The sequence below is a fragment of the Corvus moneduloides genome, chromosome 2 (assembly GCF_009650955.1).
Source record: "Corvus moneduloides isolate bCorMon1 chromosome 2, bCorMon1.pri, whole genome shotgun sequence".
NCBI classification, from domain to species: domain Eukaryota; kingdom Metazoa; phylum Chordata; class Aves; order Passeriformes; family Corvidae; genus Corvus; species Corvus moneduloides.
Window position 1 is genome coordinate 61,298,772 of NC_045477.1, and position 20,328 is coordinate 61,319,099.

Below are 20,328 nucleotides of genomic sequence, written 5' to 3' on the forward strand. Positions count from 1 at the left end.
AAAACCCTGAAGACAACCACTTCTACAATTCCAAATAATTATCTCTTTCTTTGCTACTTTTTAACACAATGCAAGACCTGAAACTTACTAATGATTTTGACACAAGTAAGACTGACAATTATGAATTCTATATATTATCAAGGTATAGAAGAAACTTTTTTTTTTAAGTTGAAGAGGTTACCACCTTTCTGTCCCAGACAGCACTTTCAAAAACCCCATTTCATTCAGTTGACGGGTTTTTTCGCTTCATCATTCACTGTTGTACTGCACTTTGCTTCATTTCTGAATTCCATCTCTCCCAGACGGTTGTTAATTGACAGGAGATGGCTTTCACATTTACCATTATCGCTGAAATAATGTTCTGAAATTCAAAACTTAAATATTAAAACTACGCATTAGGCAGAAATGTCCAGAAGGTTAGACAATGGAATAATTTGTCAGGGGAGAAAAAGTTGAATCATCATTTCAACTAGAACTGAAGAACAGGCTAGATAAAACAGATTATTGGGAGATAAAGGGCAAGTACCAGCTGCCCTCTGTTGCTTCCTGTTTTCTAATTTAGCATGGAGAACATATTATGCACAACGAGGATGATCTGTGATACTCCATAATCCATACCTTGCTATATTGTGATATTGAAAATAGAAGAAAAAGCAGGCCAAGAATAAACTAATATATGTGTATGTATGTAATATATGTATATGTGTATGGATAAATAGTTTGCAATACATAAAAACTATATTTAAAAATTGCACCCTCCAGCCCTGAGTTAACAATGATGGTGTTTAATATTGCACAGGGCACAACTGCCCTTTCTGGTGTGCAGTAATCCTCACACATATGCATTCAAGCATTTTTATATTAAATGCTCTTACTCACTTCTACAACCTTTATGTTCTAAACAAGTGCAGCGTGTGGGAGAGAAACAACTATCAGAGACATACTGTGCCTGCTGCACTTTTAATTAATTTGTAGATTGAAAATAACTACAAGGGAAATACATGGGTGAGGGAAGACAGGAAATATTAAAGTAGTTTTTACCACTCTATTTATGTACTTTATTTCAAATCTTGTCTCATAAGAAACACAGAGCTCATTTCATCAAGGAGAGTAACTATACAGTCCCATTCCAGCATGTCAGTGTAATTAACAGTGTGTTTTCCAGAAAAAACTGACCAGGATTTTACCACAGTTTCCTTACAGCGACAAGCCTCCCTCCCCAGCTTCAACACTGCTCTAATTAAAATGACTGTGACATTTCAGGACTCCCCTTTTCTTTATGCATGCTACCTAGATAATACATCTTAATTTAACATTGATTATTAGTGCTGATGTTACTGTGCCCACTGAATTTGCATTAGCCTTTGATTGTGACAGATATTAGACCCCTGCACCACCTTATGCAACACTGTGTAACCGAGCTCTGCCTCCAGCTTTTCCAGTTCATAAAACCCAGGTGAAATTCCTCCCTCATTCATCAATAAATCCTGCCTGTACCATAAAGCTGAGTCCGGCGTGTCGGGGGAGAGAGGCTGTCCAGGCGGGAGCATCCCGGGCGGAGCGGTGCCCGCAGTGCGGGCGGGCAGACAGGAGCCCTGCTCCGGCACGCAGGCTGACTGCCGATGAGACCCTGCGTGTCTGCCGCGGGAGAGCAACCTGCCATTGGCCAAGCATCTTCTAAGGTTTTATGTCACCTGCAGAGAGTACATGACAGCTTTATTAATGCCAAGCGTTTCGAGCCTGATTCACCGCAGCCCCGCACCAAGGTAGCCCCGTGCAATGCTAAATCAACAGCGGCCAAAAGCGTGTCCTGCTCTCCAGTGGTCCAGAGCGCGGGGACTGTGCCCTGAACCTTTTAGGGGTTCTTTATTACTGAACATGTCCAGCCGTGAATTTTCGGTAAACACCGTCTCTGCTGGGGCTGACTTCCTGGCGTTAAGCTGAGTTGTAGCTCTCAGCTTTTAAACTGGAATTATGATAGAGCTTCCCTTCTAGGAAGTTAAATGATATTTCTGCTAAATATTTCTTTCTTGAGAGGTAACTGTATGACTCAGCTTTAAGCGTTTTTTTCCTGATAAAAGCCACCAAAACTTTTTTAAATGGAAAATTCTACATTAACTGGGTTCTAGAGCATTCATTTATCAGCACTCATTTTGCATATGCACATCTTTATACAGGCACATATGAAAAAGTCTGCATGCAAATTGGTTTTGCATTTGATGACTTTTGTGGACAGAAAGAAAATAACATACACAAACAGCATCTGTGTGCTCCAATTAAGAATTTGTCACTGCTTTCATTCAAGTTCTTAAGCAAGAAAACATTTTGCAAATGACAAGAGAAGGACAGATCTGAATTCTTTCACAAACGCTGGCACTTTTTTTTTCTTTTCAGCTTTAGAAGGCTTTCACAACTTAACCCTTGATGGTCCAAACATTTTTAATTTATGCCCACAATAAAAAATAAACACATAATTTCAACACAACATACACATACACAACACACACATACACAAAAGAGACTGCAAAAATGAAACCTATGTCAGATAAGACATTTTTACATACATGTAGATGTATGCACTAGAATAGCTGAAATCCTTTCAGCTAGGATAAAGCTATTGTAAAATAAATCCATGTATGTGATGACCTTCCATAAACCACCTTTTTTAGCATACAACAGCCCAAATTTTTTGTCTTTTAGCAAGTACAGAAATTAAGTTACAAGTCCTCTATCTCTACAATAGTTTACCTAAAAACATTGGTTCACAGAGCTCTTAGGACCTTTTCTCCCATAGCTTAAAAATACTCAAAATAAAACATAATAATAGAAATATAGAGATCGTCTTGAGAACCCAGGTACTTACAACTACAACCAACAGAAATTGTGTCCCTTCCATCATTAAGATTGCTGAGAGGAATATCTCCTGCTGATGCTGATTTTTTTTTTTTTAACTACACTGGCACAGTTGACTGGAGGTAAAACTCGGTATCAAACAGGTGCTGAAGGCACAATACGAAAGTTCAGCATCAGCTATTCTCCACTTCATACAAATATGCTTGCTTCACCATCTCATTCCTATGACTGCCTATAAATTCCTTTATCACTCTGCTTTTCCCCGTAGGACTCTCTTTCTCCCTAGACTTGGCATTGTCTATTCTTTCTTGTGAAATATTTGCCAGAGTTGTCCTGATTTGCCATGTGAAATTCTCACTGAAGTTGGCGGGATAGTTGGTGGGAAAGATGGGGACAGACTTTGTAGCAGGGCTTGTTGCAATAAGACAGGGGGTAAAGGTGATGAATTACTCATCCCTAGAAACCTCCAAGGTCAGAGTGGATGGGGCTCTGAGAAACCTGATGTAGTTGAAGATGTCCCTACTCATAGCAAGGGGGTTGGACTAGATGGCATTTAAAGGCCCCTTCCAAACCAACCATTCTATGATTCTATGATTTCTCTACATAGGTCAAGCAATTGTATTAATCTAAGTTTATAAGGGGTTTCTGAAGTCTGGTACTTCATTGAAGGAATTTAATTATCTACCACCATCATTCTCTTACTCCAAGAGGAAGGAGAAACTTCACAGCACAAGGTGTTCTTCTTTGCCCCAAGCTACTAAACATGTATATATATTTTGCCAACAAATATAAATCATGCACTTCATCTAGGAAGGCAGTAAACCAGTAATTGCTTTCTTCAGTGTTCTTGCTACACTGCACATGTTATCTGCCATGTAACTGCTACTCAAACAGTGACAAGGCAAAGGGAGGAATTAAACACCTTTTATTGTCTTCACGTAATTCTATTTTCCATCCCTTTTTAGCTTTTGCAGATGCAAGTCACTCAGTTTTTGTGTTTTTCAGCACAGTAATTTGACATTCATTCACAATCAAATGTCAAATGTATTTTATATACCTGCTGTATAATTATACAGTTCTCCTAGGTATTGCAAGAGTGTGTACAGTAGAGTAAATTTGCTAAAAATAACATATTTAGAACGCCTAAAATTTTCTAGATTCCCTTGACAGTAATAGACCTTTCAAGAATATTATCACTCAATACTCACTATAATTTTTTTTTTCACAAGCTATGTTTTTAGGATACCAAGAGAAACTCAGTTATCTTACAGTTCTGGACATGAGATACCCAGAGGATTTCTGAATTACAATAAGTTAACCAGAATTGACACTGACACATCAGATCCAGTACTTCTTCCTAAAGTAGTAGAATTTTATATACAGAAACTTCTTCCAGGGCAAGGCTAGAACTTATGTTGCGGAATCTTCCATGAAAAGTTTACTGAAGGATTTGCCCACTCTGGAGAATTCCAGGTTATTCATCCTATGATAAAAGACTCGACAAACCAAAAGCAGGAAGAAACCAAAACCATCCAGAACTGTAATAATTGTATTCAACCTGCCAATTATTGCTTCCATTAAATGTATTTGCTCAATACAGGGGTCAGTGCTTCCTCTTCAGCAATAGAAAATATTTTAACTTGCTTACTTACTGAGATTTAAACAAATCTATTTACTTCTCACAGTTTGTTAATGCCCCAAAATTCACTGTGTGGTATGATAGAATAAAATAATTGCAGTATAAAGTACTGTCTTCTGTCAAGGGTTTTACCCAAGTTACAATATTTTCTATTGTCAAAGATCTACATCTTTCTTCAAGTGAAAACCACTTTATAAATAAAATTTTAGTAAGAGCCAATGCTTTACTAGTGAGGTTTTTAACCTGAAAAATAAATGTTATTAATTTTGGGTAGAAATAATCTGAAATTTGGAGGCAGAAGTGAAGATAATAATTTGGCCTTAAAGTTCTAATGAACTGAATAGTAAAACTGAATTACACAATTAACCCTGGGTGATAAACACTGATAGAAGGCAGTTTTTTATCTCTCCAGTTTCCCCGCCCTAGAACTAACGAGTAGTTCCAAAAGGACATCAATATTTTTCCTCCCATATTAAATCTACATTTAGTTTAATATTGAAACAACAATTTGGTGTGGAGAAACTTAAATATAAGGTAAAGAGGAATAGGCAGGGGAAAAATGTTTTTTTTCTGACAGTATTTAGCAATTAAAAACTATAAAAACCATATCACAACTAAGACTCTCCTCTCTGGAGGAGAAAATTTTCACTCTCATGTATAATTTAACTTTGTCATGAATTCTTAACAGACCTGTAAATTGAAAAATCAACATCTACTCAGGGATAGCAGGTGAAGGACATGCAGGCTGGCACCAAATTTCCATCAGCCTTAACATGGAAAAAAAAGGTCTTACCTTGTTGCCTGTTATTGTAAACATGTCCTGTGGAGACAAACCATTTTAATTTTTTTTTTCCTAAGCATATTTATATACATCCTTTATAAGAAGTTTCCTCTAGATTTTTCCATTTGGTATCACAAATATATGAATTTAGATGTGGAATGCAGGAGAGTATAAAAGGTTAAATCCCATCTTCCTTCCATGAGCTTCATAACATACAACACTACAATGTAGCATAAAGCACCTGCTGATCCTTCATATTTGTTTGTGTAGGAATTAGCTGCTACACAAAGACTGCGCTTCTGAATAGACTTTACACCTCTTTTGTAAGCTTCTCTTTGACTCATATGGAGCTGCTTTGAAAAGGAAACAACAACCTCGATATTGCTCTAGACACAAGACAACAAAACGCACACGCTGTATAGAAGCTAACACACTGTGAGCATTAAAGGGCAAATTGCCATCCACTCAGCAAATCTGTACAGAATTTCTCCCAGTGGTTTTCATGGAGTGACACATTAGCTAACAATCACAATTTAGCTCTGTTTGATCATTAGCAAAAGCAAGAAAGAATGTTTTCATTTCTGTACTACAGCTACTACAGTTTCTGTCAGAAGACTTTGGAATTTAGCCACAAAACAATCTCAGTTTAAATCTTCAGAAGACAGCTTTAGCATGGACATTAAAATTCCAGAGCAAACTCTGCAGACAAGAGTACTCACAAGATAGCCTCACGTGCCCTCATATGGAAGTGCGCCTTTTCTAACATTACATAGTTCATTTGCACAGAGACGTAACAATTTCAGCCTGCTGCGTTCTTACCTTTCCTTCTTTAAATTTAAAACTTAAAAAGCTGCAGGACAGAGCTTGAGGGCTATAGTGTCACAAGCAATTAAAGTCTGGGGGGCGAATTTACTGCAGCGATAATATTGTGGTCAGTTATTTCTGTTCTAACTTATGAGCTTCTGTGGAGCATCTGGTCTGTGTCTGTGAAAAGTTCGCATATTTAACTTTTGGACAGGACTTATCACCTGGTTATGCAGTGAGACTTGAATCATAAACCTCCCTTTTCAACAACAAAGATTTGGTTGGGTGACTCTTACACAGCAACATCTGCTTACACAGCAAATGAGAACTATCTTCCCACAAAGAGCACTGTTCTGAGTCTCTCAGGGTATATAGCGTCATAAAACCCTCAACCGGAATAAATTATATTTTTCAAAGGTAACTTATGTAGGTGAAATCATGTGATTTATATCACACGATTCTACAGAACATATATATTTTATTTATTATTTATTTTTCTGTCTACTGTTTTCATATAAGTACACAAGATACTTTTCCAAGATCTTAATTCCATTTTCAGGTACTTCTACCCTCCCTTTAAGGTCTGTATACCAGTAAAGACTGACACAAATCAGCTTACATAAACCAATTCCAAAGGAGCAAGGAATGTCAATAATGCAAATACAAGAGTGGCTATATGTACAAAATACACATTAGAATATAAAACAAGTAAAAAGAGGTATCTTTCCTTGGAAGACTGTGATAAAATAGCCCTGTTGGGGTCCGCACCCCCACCCCCAACCTCATTTTAAGGTTCCAATAAAACTATCAAAATATAACCTCTCTGTAATGGGACAACTATATATTAAGGAAATTACAATTAACATTGTTCACATCTTTATAGGTCCTTCAATCTCCCCAGTTAACCTAGAACATCCATTGTGTATGTCTAGCCCGATTATGAGACCACCTGCAAGAGATGCTTTCTGGGAAATAATCTCCAAAGATTAGGGTTTCAGAGGATAGGATAGCAAGGCTCAAGACTCAAGTTTCCATGACCCATCTCTACATCTCTTTAGAACAGAAATATTTTCAGCCAAACTGTATATTCAGATATTCAGAGAAACTAACTGAAATTTTCTCAAGAGCAGACAGACTGGCAGGCAGATGAGAATCTAATTCTTCTCAAAAGTCGTTTCAATAGAAAGTTTTTTCAATAGGAAAGACCATCCCTCTTAGAAAGTGTTGACTAAACCAATTTTTGTTAAAGACAAAGAAAACAACACCTTTATTAATAATTATCATTAATAGCATATTATAAGTTGCCATCTCTGTATAAGCAACATAATAATTAGGATAAAGAAATTTTTTTGCAAATCTGTACTTGAAGGAACAGAGCTGTCAGTTTCTCTTGGAGCAAAACCCATGCTCTTAACTGAACATATGTAGTGACTTGGAACCTACTGTTTTTCAAGTATTGAGCTAGCTTTTTATTTTTTTAAGATACTTATCATGAGTGTTATCAAGAATTCGAACTCTAAGCTACAAATGAACCTGTTGTCTGCTACACAGTAATTGGAGCAAGCTACAAACTTATGCACTTGTATCTGACAAAATCATCCAGCGTTAGTTCCTGACTTGGTATGTCCGTTGACAATAATATTCTTTCTTTTCACACCATTCAAGAGAGTCATAGCAAAATGAGATAGCTCTCTTCTCATTAGGGAATTCTTTATCTACTGATTGTCAGTATTGAAAGGCAGGGTTTTTTCCCCAGAACTCATTATCCAGTGATGGCTGTAGTTTCAAGTCCATTCCCTTTTTTTTATGTACATAAAGAAACAGCTAGAGAGGTTCAGCTTGCCAGAAGTATCCTGAAGCAAAATCATCCATTCCAAATCAATGATGAGTTACACAGTGCCCAACACCTGTTCAATCAGTGGGAAATAATTCAGCACAGGTGTTAATGGCAAGTCCAGTTTGCATAACTGCAGCTTCATGCCCTGGAAATTCCAAAGGTCATCATCAAGATTTTACAAAGACAAAGTAATTAGCAAAAAACTTTGTAATTATTACACGATAGAAATAATGTTACCAGATACTTAGATTTTAGATAGCATTAACTTGAATGACACAATTATAGAAAGTGAAGGTATCTAAGCTACCTTTTGGTGCAAGCTTAGTTGATTAATATGGAAAACTATTCTGGATTTTTTGTTTGGAAGTTAAAATCACTGTTCTGTCTAAACTTTAGTAAGTCTGGATATAGCCCATTATTTCAGAAGACTTGCATAGAATTCATAGAAATAATTCTTTTAAAAAACATGTGATAATAAATCTACTCAAAAAAAAAAAAAAAAGGTGAATTCCAACTTAATCTAAGCAAGTTTCAGTTCAGGCTGCAAGAAATCTTTGGGAGTCATTGAGTCATCTAGCAGGTTGCTTCCTCACTGACCAGTTGAGTTTTAACATCTCCCAGGAGAAGTATCCACAGCCTCTCTGGGCAACCTCTTCCAGTGATTAACCACCCTAACTTAGGATTTTTGTTTAAATTCAGGGCGAATTTACCTTGCTGTGCCCTGTGTCCACCACTTCTTGGCTTTTCACTGTGTACATCTGTCAGAAGTCCCTGTGGCCAACCCTTTAGGTACCTGTGCATGGCAACTAGATCCCCCACAGCCCTTCTTAAGACTGAATAAACCCAGCACTCTGACTCTCAGTTTTCTTTATGTTCTCTCTCATTCACACCTCTCAGTCCTGTTCTTCAGCCCCCAGCCACCACAGCAACTCTCATCTGGACTCATTCTACTTTGTCAACATCTACTTTGTGCTGGGCAGCCCTGCATTGAATGCAGTGACCCACTTGTGCTCTCACAAGTCCCACAGGGCAGAGACCACTTTCCTCAACCTCCTGCTGTGTTCTTCCAAGTGCAGCCTACTCTGCCATCAGCCCCAGGGCACACTGATGACCCATCTTCAAGTTATTGTCCTCCAGGACCCCTGTCCTTTACTACAAACCCCCCAACTCTACCATTTCCCTGAGGCTAGAGCTGGTTCCCAGGTGGTACTGGGGCATGGGGTTATTCCATCCCAGGTGCACGACATTGCATTTCCCCCAAATAAACTTCATGAGGATTCTATCCATCCCCTCTCCAGTCTCTCAAGGTTTCTCTGAAGTGCTTGCTCTTTAAGGTATTGATTGTTCTACTCAGTTTGGTGCCATCATTCAAACTTCCTCTAGGTAAAGAAATGAAGACTGACAAAATGGAAGACCTTCACATGCTTAAACAACTGACTGGAAGAGAGAAAACAGAAGGTAGGACTGTTTCACCATTACCCTCAGACAAGTCCTGTAGGAATATATGTTGAAGTCCCTGCTGCGCAACAGATCCATTACAGGACTGAAAAAGAGGCTAACCAGTGAAAAGGTAGCATTTGTTGTCAGTACCAACTTACCTGCTGTAATGAAGATACTTCTCACTTATGGGGATTTGCAGTCTTTTGTTTTTTCAAAGATAGAGGAAACCAAACTCCAAACCTAGAGATCATTAATGTGCATAAACATATGAATATATAGAAAAATACCCCTAAAATAAAACAATTTATCTTTAATAATGATTTTTGATAATTGGAAATGGGTTATTTTATGATAAAAATTAATTTTGTGACATCTTTAGGTTATAAGGGTGGCTTTGTTTGGTGTTCAGATAGTTTTCATTATGTGATGGAAGTTCCCACTTATTTTAATTTCCTTTACCAGCTAGTATAACTACCTGAGCCAAACCAATCTTTGGTATGATCAAGTTTGAACAGTCCTATATTCAGTATCAAAAAGAAGACATTGTATGCACTTGCTATCAATGCTTTTTAGAATAATGCCATACAATTATCATGGGGTGCATTCTAAAGCATCTAACTCAGTGATCTAATTTATGTCTTCTTCTAAAAAAAAAGTGCCAGTGCTCCTGATGTAGTTAGCTGAAAGCTGCAAGTGTCCTTAAAGCCAAGTCTGGGAAGTTCAAGATCCATTTAAAGAAGTATGATAGCCCTTTTCTCTCTTTTATTTATCCTCTACCCATAAAGCATGTCATTCCTGTACCTGTTATCATTAGCTATTACTATATTCATCCATTGCCTTTTAATGTATTGCCATTAAACTGGATGGCAAACAGTGGGCAGGGAAAATGATATGGTCAGTGCCCTGGGGATGTAACAGTAATGGATGGATGGACAGTAATGATTCACTTACTGCAATCAGTGCTACTCCCAGTCAGTTTTGTGATGCAATATTAGTTGCAGAGGAGATATCAGATGAGAGGAAAAAAAATAGAAAAGGAGATTAGTCTACATAAATGGGAAGGAAATAGCAAATAGTTGTGGTTTGAACCCTTCTGTTTATTGCTGGGTTTTAAAGTTCTGAAATAGATAGATGAAAATTATAGGAAGCACTAAAATGGAAATTAACTTTTTTAAAAAGTTCAAGGTTGCCGTAGACATTTGGAAAGAAAATTATGTCTGTCCTCAATGCTTTTACTACAGGCCTCAAGACATAACAAAGCAAGGTGAAACAAACAGACTTGGGTTATGTTCTTTCATCCCAGATGAGGACTGAGTCCCACTGGACCTGGAATAACTTCTATATACTGCATTGGTGTATTGAGAAAAATTCATTTTGATATAAGCCTCTCAGATCAGTTGAGAATGAGAATAAAGCCACTGAATACAATAAAATTACTCATGTACTCCAAACTGCAGCTGCATAAGTACTCTTCTAGTAAGGACATATTGAGCTGGTTTAAAGCATGGTGAAGTCCATAGGACTTGCACAAGCTTCATGAGGGTTCTGCATCTGTCTTTTCTTCAAATTCTTGACTTCTAACTCTTATATAATGAAAATGTATTACCTGCTCTTTACTTCAGCTATTTCAGCTACTGGGAGAATAATATACTGATGATGATGATGCTGATGATGATGATTTGTTTTTTATAAATACAGCACACTGTAAAAATCAATGGAAAAAAAAAGATGAGGCGGAATTAAGTAGAAAGTTCAGAGATTAACAGAATGGCTTTATTTAAATGCTCATCTACAAAAGATCTTTATGGTCATTAGAATGTTGAATTAATTTTAAAAATAATTAATTAATTAATACCTTGACACAGTATTTTTTCAATACCTTTTTCTCTTTCAAATTCATTTTTCTAGTGTCATGTCTGATGATAAAGCTGGTTTGAAAATACTTCTTGGAAGAATTATTAAGCACAACCAGACAGAGCAGGAGGCATTAAGAAAGGCATATATTTTTGATTGATAGAAGGATGCAATACTGGAAGAATAATAAACAGTGTTTAGGTAGCAGCATAAGAAGCTTTACAACTGTTTAACAAAATACATTTGTTACTATATACATATAACAAGAAACTGAATGCTATTTTAGCTTTATAGAGTTTAATTTGCTTGTCTTCTGAAAATGGGCAAATATAGCAGCTGTTTCCAACCTTCAGCTTTACAAACTTTGCTCTCATCTAGCAAAGCATTCTGTTAAGTTCCTGAAATTGAAGGCAATGATGCAATCTCTGTACATGTTAAGCCACAGAATTATGAAGACCATAACGACTGAAGAGTTTAAAACTGTATCTAGTACACATCCTGCAAAGCTTAAGTGATGCATGTAATTACATTTTTTAGTTCCATATAATATTTTCTAGCATACATGCGTGTATATTACAGTTCTCTAGCTAAACATTCATTCTCTGTGCCTTTATGTAATCTAAGATTTAAAAAATGCAATTTTCGAGTAAATACTATGAAAGTAAACAAAGAATGCAGATGGAATCTCCTACAGCAGAGCTACATGTAAACCTCTTTGTCAATAAGAGGTTGCAGTGGAGGGGGTCTGTTCCTCCATGAAACATGAGGAGCATGGGCAAAGCAACAACCTCTGTTGAAAAAGGGGTTGCTACTGACTCTGCTTCTACCCATTTTCTGTGTCTGATGATCAGTGATTTTTTACTATAAACATGGTGCAGTTAATTGGTTCAAATAGCCAAATTCTTTTCCACTCTGTCATTTGTATTACTGTTTTAATTCAAATCCACAAGCAGCTATTTACAAGTTAAAGTAGATACTTTCCTTCTTCACAGAGGAAAGTTATACATTTACTGTTTTTCTGCTGCAGAACCAATCTCATTGTTTCTCATAGGAGTTTGTGCTGCATGGCTTGGGAATGCAGGAGGTTATGCATTGCCCTGGAGTTCAATAAGGTTTGGACAGATTTATGGATGAATGGCATGCTCAGGCATAATAGAGAACACAGCCCATGGTACTCCCCAAAATCAATCAGTTTGAAATCTCTTCCTTTCCTCTCATGTCTTATCCAGAAGAAACATCCCATAGCATCCTCCGAAAACTTGGAATTTTTCTGCTCCATTAAAATCCCCAGAAAATTACCTCCCACATCCTGCATATATTGAGCACTATTTTTCATGTGGGTGCAGCCAGTGTAAGACAGAAAAAGAAGATCCATGCAAACCTTCATTTAAGACAAATAGTAGTACAGTCAGAGCAGGTTATATATTTATTTCTGCCAGAAGGGAAATTAAAAGTTGTCTATAGTTCATAGTAATTCACAGGATTCAAATAGTTTATCTGGGCAAAGATGGAGTGTCAGTCTATGAGTCAGGGCAACACCTCGAAAGGTAAAGCAAGTGTTTGGTTTTTGTGAAATTATTAAATTAATTTAACTCAGACCAGCAGGAGCAACCAATGCTGTTGCTTGATTTTGTTTTCTTTTATTTTTTTTCAGAGGGGGTTACACTGGAACAGAAAAAACTCTCTAAATATATCTTTTTAGTACTTCAGCAAAGCCCAGCATTGTCTGCTACAGTACATACCATAGGACTCTGGATCATGGGAATTTTTTTACTTCAAGCTTATTCTGATGTGGAGGTTTTTTTAAGAGCTTTTTTAGAGTAAACTCAACTGACTTGCACATCTTAGGTCCCTGCAAAAAAAAAAATCTTCTCTGTCACTGTGCTACCCAAAGGACCTTCTCAATATCCTGGTCACTATAATAGACTTTACTGAGACATTTCAAGAAAAGTCATTCCTGCTTTGCAGAAGGGTCCCTAAGAAAGATAGGAAATGGAAAAGTGTCAGGATTATTGTTTTGCAGTAAGAAATAGGTTTCACACCATCAATCAGCTTATAATTATGGTGATGACTCTTACACACTTACCTTCAAATTGCTTTTCATTGCTTAGTTGCTCCATCCAGCCAAGACCAGCGTTCAGCTGTCTTGTTCCCTGCAGAACTGAAAAGCAAGAAACAAGCAGTCCCCAAATACTAACTAGTTTGAAGCTAGGGCAGACAACAAGTGGAAAAATCCAAAAAATGCAGATCAGATAGTCTTCATCCCCAAATTTCTCCTCACATCATCAGAACAATCTCCACAGAGTGAAACTTTCTGGTGCTCCATATGAAATCAAATTGTATTGGCTCTAACACAAGTATTGCAGTACTGTTCCCCCAATACTTGAACAAGCCATAGCCAGAGAATATTCTTAACCCTAGACTCCTCTCATGCCTGTCCTAAAATAAATAAATAAACAAATAGTTGTAGCTGCCTGGAGGCTGAAAAGATTTTTAAACTATTTTACTAGTGTTATTGCTAGGTTTGTTGTTGTTTTTATTTCATGCCCAAACTGCTAGCTGAAATTAAATAATTTTAAAGGTCTGTTGCTGAGGGTGATGTGATGTGTCTGAAGAAACCACCACTGATGGAGTCAGAACAGCTACCTCCACTAAAGTTAGCTACCCATCTGTGTTCTCTCTTCATCTAACTGGTTAGAGCAAGCCCATATTTTCCTGCTCTGCCTTACTATTCCATGTGGTCTATTTCTTATGAGAAGTCTGTCTCTACCTGCTTGTGGCAGCAAAGCCCAAATTTAAATTTAAACTCGCCCTGTTGAGAAGCTGAGGCCTGGAATTTGGTTTAGTGTTCTTTATTGTTTACAAGTTATCTAGATTCTTCCAGTGTCATATCTAAAATATGTTTAATTAAGTTGTTAGTTGTTTATTTCAGGTGACTGTTGATCACTCTGACAGGAGTAAAGAGGTGATTGGTAATCAGGAGCTCAGAACATTAGAAGAAATCTAAGAATGACTGCAATTATGTAAAATCATGCAGAACCAATAATAAGGAAAAATAAATTGTCCCTCCACCCTGAAAGTACAGGAATAAATGGAAACAAAGTGGTGAAAGAGAACCATACATATTAATGAGACAGCACCATCTAATCAAAACCCATTGTCTTCTGCCAGCTCAATCAACAAATTATTATAGAGGATAATGTTACACTTAGGAACTCTAAATGTTTATAAACAACCCAATTACTATACTGTAGAAATTCATCCTCAAATGCAATCAGGTTTAATATTTTATCACATAAACAGAAGGAGAAATTTGTATAAGATCAAACAACTACATTGAGAAAGACATTTGCTTATGTTGAATAGCTATGTTAAGTTTTAAATAAATGTATGTGATTTTTGTTAGTTTCTCAATAGCATAAATAAATAAACAAACAAACAAACACTAAGTTGCCAATCTCAGAAGATTGTCCAGAATGCAACCATCTTAAATACCAAAACCCAAAAAGCACCCTGAAATCCTAATTGTAATATTATCAGGATTTGTATAAACAATTAAGGTGTACTAGTAAGTTTTAGGACAAGATATTCAAATTCAGTCAACGTGTTTTACCTCAGCAGCCAGTGAGGAAGCTCCCAGTGAATTTACTGAAAAAAAAATAGATAGGCTTACACAGATAGATTTACCAAATTTCTCTGAAGTGTGTTTAAAAGCTCTGTTAGATGCATCCCAGCTTTCAGGTACATTTAAAGGGCATTAGTATAGAAGGGTTTTTCACCTCCAGTTGCTATGAGCTTATAATTAATTGAAATAAATATGTATAATTCCATATGACTGTAGTTGTTCCCAGCAAGACTAACCCATGCCTTGTACTCCCCTTGGGAGTTGCCCTAAAAACAACTTATCATTGAGGACTAGGAAATCACCTTTGCTTTTGTCTTCTTTACTGTTCTCTTCTCTTTTGGTCCCATGAGACAAATTATCTAGTGACAAACAGAATTATTCAGGAATGGTAAAGGCCTATCATGTTATTTAAACACAGAAGAGAAGCAGAGTTATCTAAACTTGGAAGTGACAGCTGTGACTGTCAGGATTTGTTGCCAGCTCTAGGAATGGCTTGCTCCATGGGCTTGCCAACTTTTCTAGCCTCTCTGTAAAATGGAACTAAAATTTTTGATGTCACTGAGTATTTTGAAGTACTTTGAAGACACAGAGAGCTTTAACAGCGTTAAGTATCATACTTTTACTACATAGACCAAAGAAGAGAGTTTGGATTTCTTTTTTTTTCCCCATGGAGATGCTATAATGCAGATTAAACCTGATTTTGACCAACTATGAATCTGAAACCAAGGATGGATGGAAAAATGTTTTCAAGGGATGTCCATGTATAAGTGCAGGAATAGTAGCCAACAGTTAAAAAAAGCCAACTTGATTAATGATCGAGTTTCATGATTAACTTTTCATTTTTTATCTCCTCAAAGTTTAAGAAATATTAAAAAATGAGGATCATATGAAATAGATCATATTAATTTTTTTTCCTGTAAGTATTAAGCAGTGTTATTCTGAGGCTTAAGTAGAAAAAAGGAAAATAGAAAGCGGAACCCTGTGATGACAGAAGTAGACTGCTAGAGTTAACCAAGTCTATAGAACAATTTTTCAAGGTATCTCCATGCAAAATCCCCTATGTTGAATTAAAATAGAATCAAAATTGTGCATAAAAGCAATTAAAATCACAGAATCAACTAGGTTGGAAAAACCTTTGAGATCATCAAGTCCAACCTACGATACAGGGAGTATAAAAACTCCTGTTTGATATGATAACAGTAAAGACTTATCTTTCCAGTGCAATTGAATGCAGCATAGAGAGATTTATACTGCATCATATAGCATCTAGGAGAATTAGAAGTTTAGACTTGAAAAACAAAGTAGGACATAGGAGATAGCTGTATCAAATTATTCTCAGATCAGGGACATTTCCTTTCTGAAGAGACCCTGCTATTCGCCATCCCATTACGGACCTTATTCAGATTGCTCATGCATTTTTACACTCCTCTGTATGGAAGACAATGTCCCTAAAGGAGCCTGACTTGGGTAAACCGCTAAGTGAAGACAGAGAAGGTGTCCTGGCTTGCCATGGGTGTGTATTTTTGCTTCAACGCAAGCAATAAGCCAAAGCATCTGAAAATCTCTATTAGTGAACACACACCTAAGCATATGCCCATATTGTAAATGGGCCTGGAATGCCTGAGTCCAGTATATTGTGGAATAACTGTTATGGTGGACTCAAGGCAGATAAATTCACAGAATCAAATTTAGTTTTCTCAATGCAGTTATGACTAATGGATATTCACAAGAGCCTTCTTAAGACAACAAGTGAAAATGTAGTAAAAGAACAGATGCAGGTGTAACCACTTTATATACAATATCATAATAAGCTATTAATATAAATTTATTTCATATTTTTGTGTGTAGTTGTGTGTAAACAAACATAGCACATAGAACCCTCTCAAAAAGATAAGGCCAACATATTAGTTCTTCACTTCCTATGTAATCTGTGACTAAATATGAAAGGCAAACAATTATCACTGTTTTTCAGCACATGAAAACTAGGCATAACAAGTGAAATTGTACAGCAATGTATTTCATTTAAAACAAAACATCATTTTCCATATAGCACTTAAACTGAAAAACTCCTTGTCACGCGATTTTATGGATGCTGGATATGGATTTAAAAAATGAAAAAAAAAAAATGGAAGAAGAGAAGAGGCCATCAATATTTACTAAACGTAAGAATCTTAATCTGGCTCAGAAAATCCCCAAATTATTAGTGCCATTTTGGAATTCCATTACCAAACTACAGAGAGTAACAGGATACATGACTCAATTTCTGAGGGTATTAGGACCAAATGCTAAGTCTCAAGGGGTGCATCTTGGGCAAAGGATCTGAACCCACAGGGACAACAAGTAACCCCAGTAGGAGATTACTGAGCTATATTCTTGACACACCAATCCCAAACTTTCTCTCCCTTATGCCTCTCTCCTTGATTACCTTAAGGAATTTCACCAGCAGCCAGATTGAAATAACACAATGAAGGTCTGTCACATTCTTTTGTGAACTTTGCCTTAGCTTCCACACTCTTCTGGGAAGGAACTGAATTTTTGTGTCTCTCTCTCAGTATCAAACTATAATATATGGCCTAAACACTTAAATATTAAAGACTAACTTTAACAAGGATGAGGTGACTATTAAAAGTGAAGATCCAAGTGAAAGATAAAGGACTTTATTCAAACTCCAAAGAAATCTGGAACAATTTACCACTGAAAATGGGTGGTTTCTATTTGAAATTCCAGAACTAAAATTCTGTGGATAATATTGGTAGTGCCATAATATATCATGGTTTTCCACTGTAAACAATTAAGTTCATTTTGCTGTGTTGCCCAAAAATAATTTACAGTAGATCTGTAAATTCTAAGAGGGAGGTAAATACAGATATAGCACAGCTAATTAGTAAAAGATAAATAATGAGAACTCATGCCTAGTTTATTGCTTTTTTCTTTGAAAATATATTGAAAATGCTGACATTACTTCACAGAGCGCAAGATTTATGTGTTTGGAGGATAACATTATTTTCATCCTATGCCTGTATTCTCTCCTTCACAGCTGTCATAAATGTTCTGTAACACTTCAAATTTTATGACACTAATTACACCTAAAATGCTTGTGTAACTAATATGTAAGTATATTGTAAGCTTGTGCACAGCTAAATGAACTTCTGAAGAAATTGCAATACTTCGTAATTGCAATGTTTGTACATTATAGAATTATACTGAGTTGCATTGGGTCTAAAAAAATTTGCACATACTGTAAAATTCCTGAACTTAATGAGTACACATAGTTTTAGAACTGATTCCCAGTTCATGCTCTCAGTGGCATTGAAATTAGAGAAGATGTTAGGCTACCAATCCACCTCCACATTTTATCAGTGAGTAACAAATTTCTTATAGTTAGACATACCAACTCAAATGTATTACAAACTGTTTTTCTACTGTAATTGTAATTTACTTCATATGGACTTAAAATTACTGATTTGTTCTCAAATTGTATTCAGAAATAATTAAAAGAAGCCCAAAACTATTGTATATATTTAACCCAAGACATTTTGTTATGTCCCAGAAAAGCAACATATATTCTTCTTTTTTTTTTTTTTGGCAAATTAGCCAACATTGCATAGCAGAAAGACAGATAAAAACACATAAATGGTCTCCTTTTTTCACCAGTTCATTGTGGCAATCCACCCTTCAAAGCTGTCTATGCTTTGCTGAAGCAAAGAAAAAAATCTTCAATACTTAAGCTCTCAGACTGTTTCTGGAATATTCAACTTTTTTTGGATGTCTGATGGTTTTGAATTTGTTGGTGTTTGTACTAGGGTTAGTACTGACTTCACTTTGTGTTTTAAAGGCACTCTCTCTGGATGTAAATCTTTTATCTAAATCCATTTTAAGTGTCTTCTGCTTCAAACTTCTAAATAGCTTAGGTGAATGCTTTTCTCAGAATCTCACTAATTATTTCTGCTTTCTGGTCCTAGTATATTTTTCCACAAGTTTTTCTAAGCACATTATAGCCTTGTTTAACAGAACAAAACAAACAAAAAGAAACTACTTGAAGAGACTGACTTTCTGAAGTTCATTTGCCTTTGCTCTTGCTCTTATGCTTTGGAAGTTTGCCTTGAACTTGTATCTCTGTTAAGAGAGCAAAATCGTCCCATTAGACTCCTAAGGATTTATCAAGCCCAAACTACTACAAATGGTGGTAGATAATGGTGGTAGATAAATTAGAGCCTCTTCTTTAGTAATCTTAGAGCTTCTCTGCCAACCAACCCTGTGGCCAGTCCTAATGGTACAGATTTTTTGCAAAGGCAACCTCTTTTCTTGTCAGACTATTTCTCTTGCTTAAAACTTCTTAATAAGCAAAGATTGTCTGTATTTAAAAAAGGGAATATCTCTCTTTATTCAAATTATTCAGTCTGTGTTACTATCACTTTGGGATCACAGCCCAACATAAGACGCAGAAATTAAAATGTAAATCTATATTTCCAGAATGGAACTGGCTGCTTACAAGCTACAAGTAGAGTGTGTTATAAACACATGCCAAATTCCTATGTTGTACTCCAAATTTTCCCAAATTTTCATATATTAAAATATCAGAGTACTAGCAATCATCTGCCTATATTCAGTAACAATATTTTGGACTTTTTTGCTCCAAGTACCAGTTCACCAAGTAGAAAGAAAGATATTCCATATGCCTTGAGTACAACATAAAAGAGGGAGCAAGTTGGCCTGAAGCAGCCCCTCTTCTCTTCAGATTACTGTGCTGCTGGCAGAAGTGTATCCTCTTTTGACAGAAGAAGAAAAGAAATGATGATAAAAAGGCAGGCACTCACAAAAAAAATTTTTTTTGGCCTTTCTGAAACAATAATCTCTACAGGGATGAAAGAGGAGATATCAGCCTGCTTTCCATGAAAAATAAAACAAAGGCATGTGCTACACCGAATATTCCTGTACATCTAGCAGGAGGTAATTGAATTAAAAATACCCACCCTGAGATGAAAATAGTTCCTGTGCCTGTACTTGCTGCCCTAAAACAAAGGCTTCTGGCTATGTGACACAATTTCAGGAGCTACTTTTACCACCCGGGGCAATATTTTACAGCTGCAATCACAGGTGCCAGAGTGTACCAGAAAGGAAGATACCAACAATGAGACTCGTAAGAGTTCTTTCCAGGGATTACAAATGAAAACTGGACTGGATGGGATTTATGGAAAGGCAGAGTTCAGGCTGTAGGACTGGGGACATACTTGGGAGCTTGTGGACAAAATGAAGCAGAGTCAGATGAGAAACCACAGAGGAAGAGAGGATTAAAGGAAAGCTTTTCAGAAAAAAAATAGGTAAGGAGGCAGCCAACCTACCAGAAGGACTCAGAAGGAAACTGGTTAGTAAAATATATAGGAAATAGAAGAAAGGATGAAGGAAACAGACAAAAGCGATTTATGCCTAAAGCATTACATTCAAGAATCAAAGTGAGGGCAAAAACACCGGCTACGTAGGAATGTTGGTTAAAG

At 36.5% G+C, this 20,328-nt stretch overlaps 2 long non-coding RNA genes across 2 annotated transcripts; both read right to left on the reverse strand.

The window, feature by feature from the left end:
- Positions 1-703: 703 nt before the first annotated feature.
- On the reverse strand, positions 704-11,052 carry LOC116439832. Its single transcript, XR_004238314.1, has 4 exons — positions 10,961-11,052; positions 10,306-10,316; positions 9,513-9,594; positions 704-8,059 (listed from the first exon to the last, which is right to left on the reverse strand). It is a non-coding gene; the product is annotated as an uncharacterized LOC116439832 (long non-coding RNA).
- Positions 11,053-11,239: 187 nt separating this feature from the next.
- On the reverse strand, positions 11,240-14,588 carry LOC116436491. The gene is made up of 3 exons (XR_004237026.1): positions 13,295-14,588; positions 12,951-13,060; positions 11,240-11,383 (listed from the first exon to the last, which is right to left on the reverse strand). It is a non-coding gene; the product is annotated as an uncharacterized LOC116436491 (long non-coding RNA).
- Between the last annotated feature and the right edge of the window lie 5,740 nt (positions 14,589-20,328).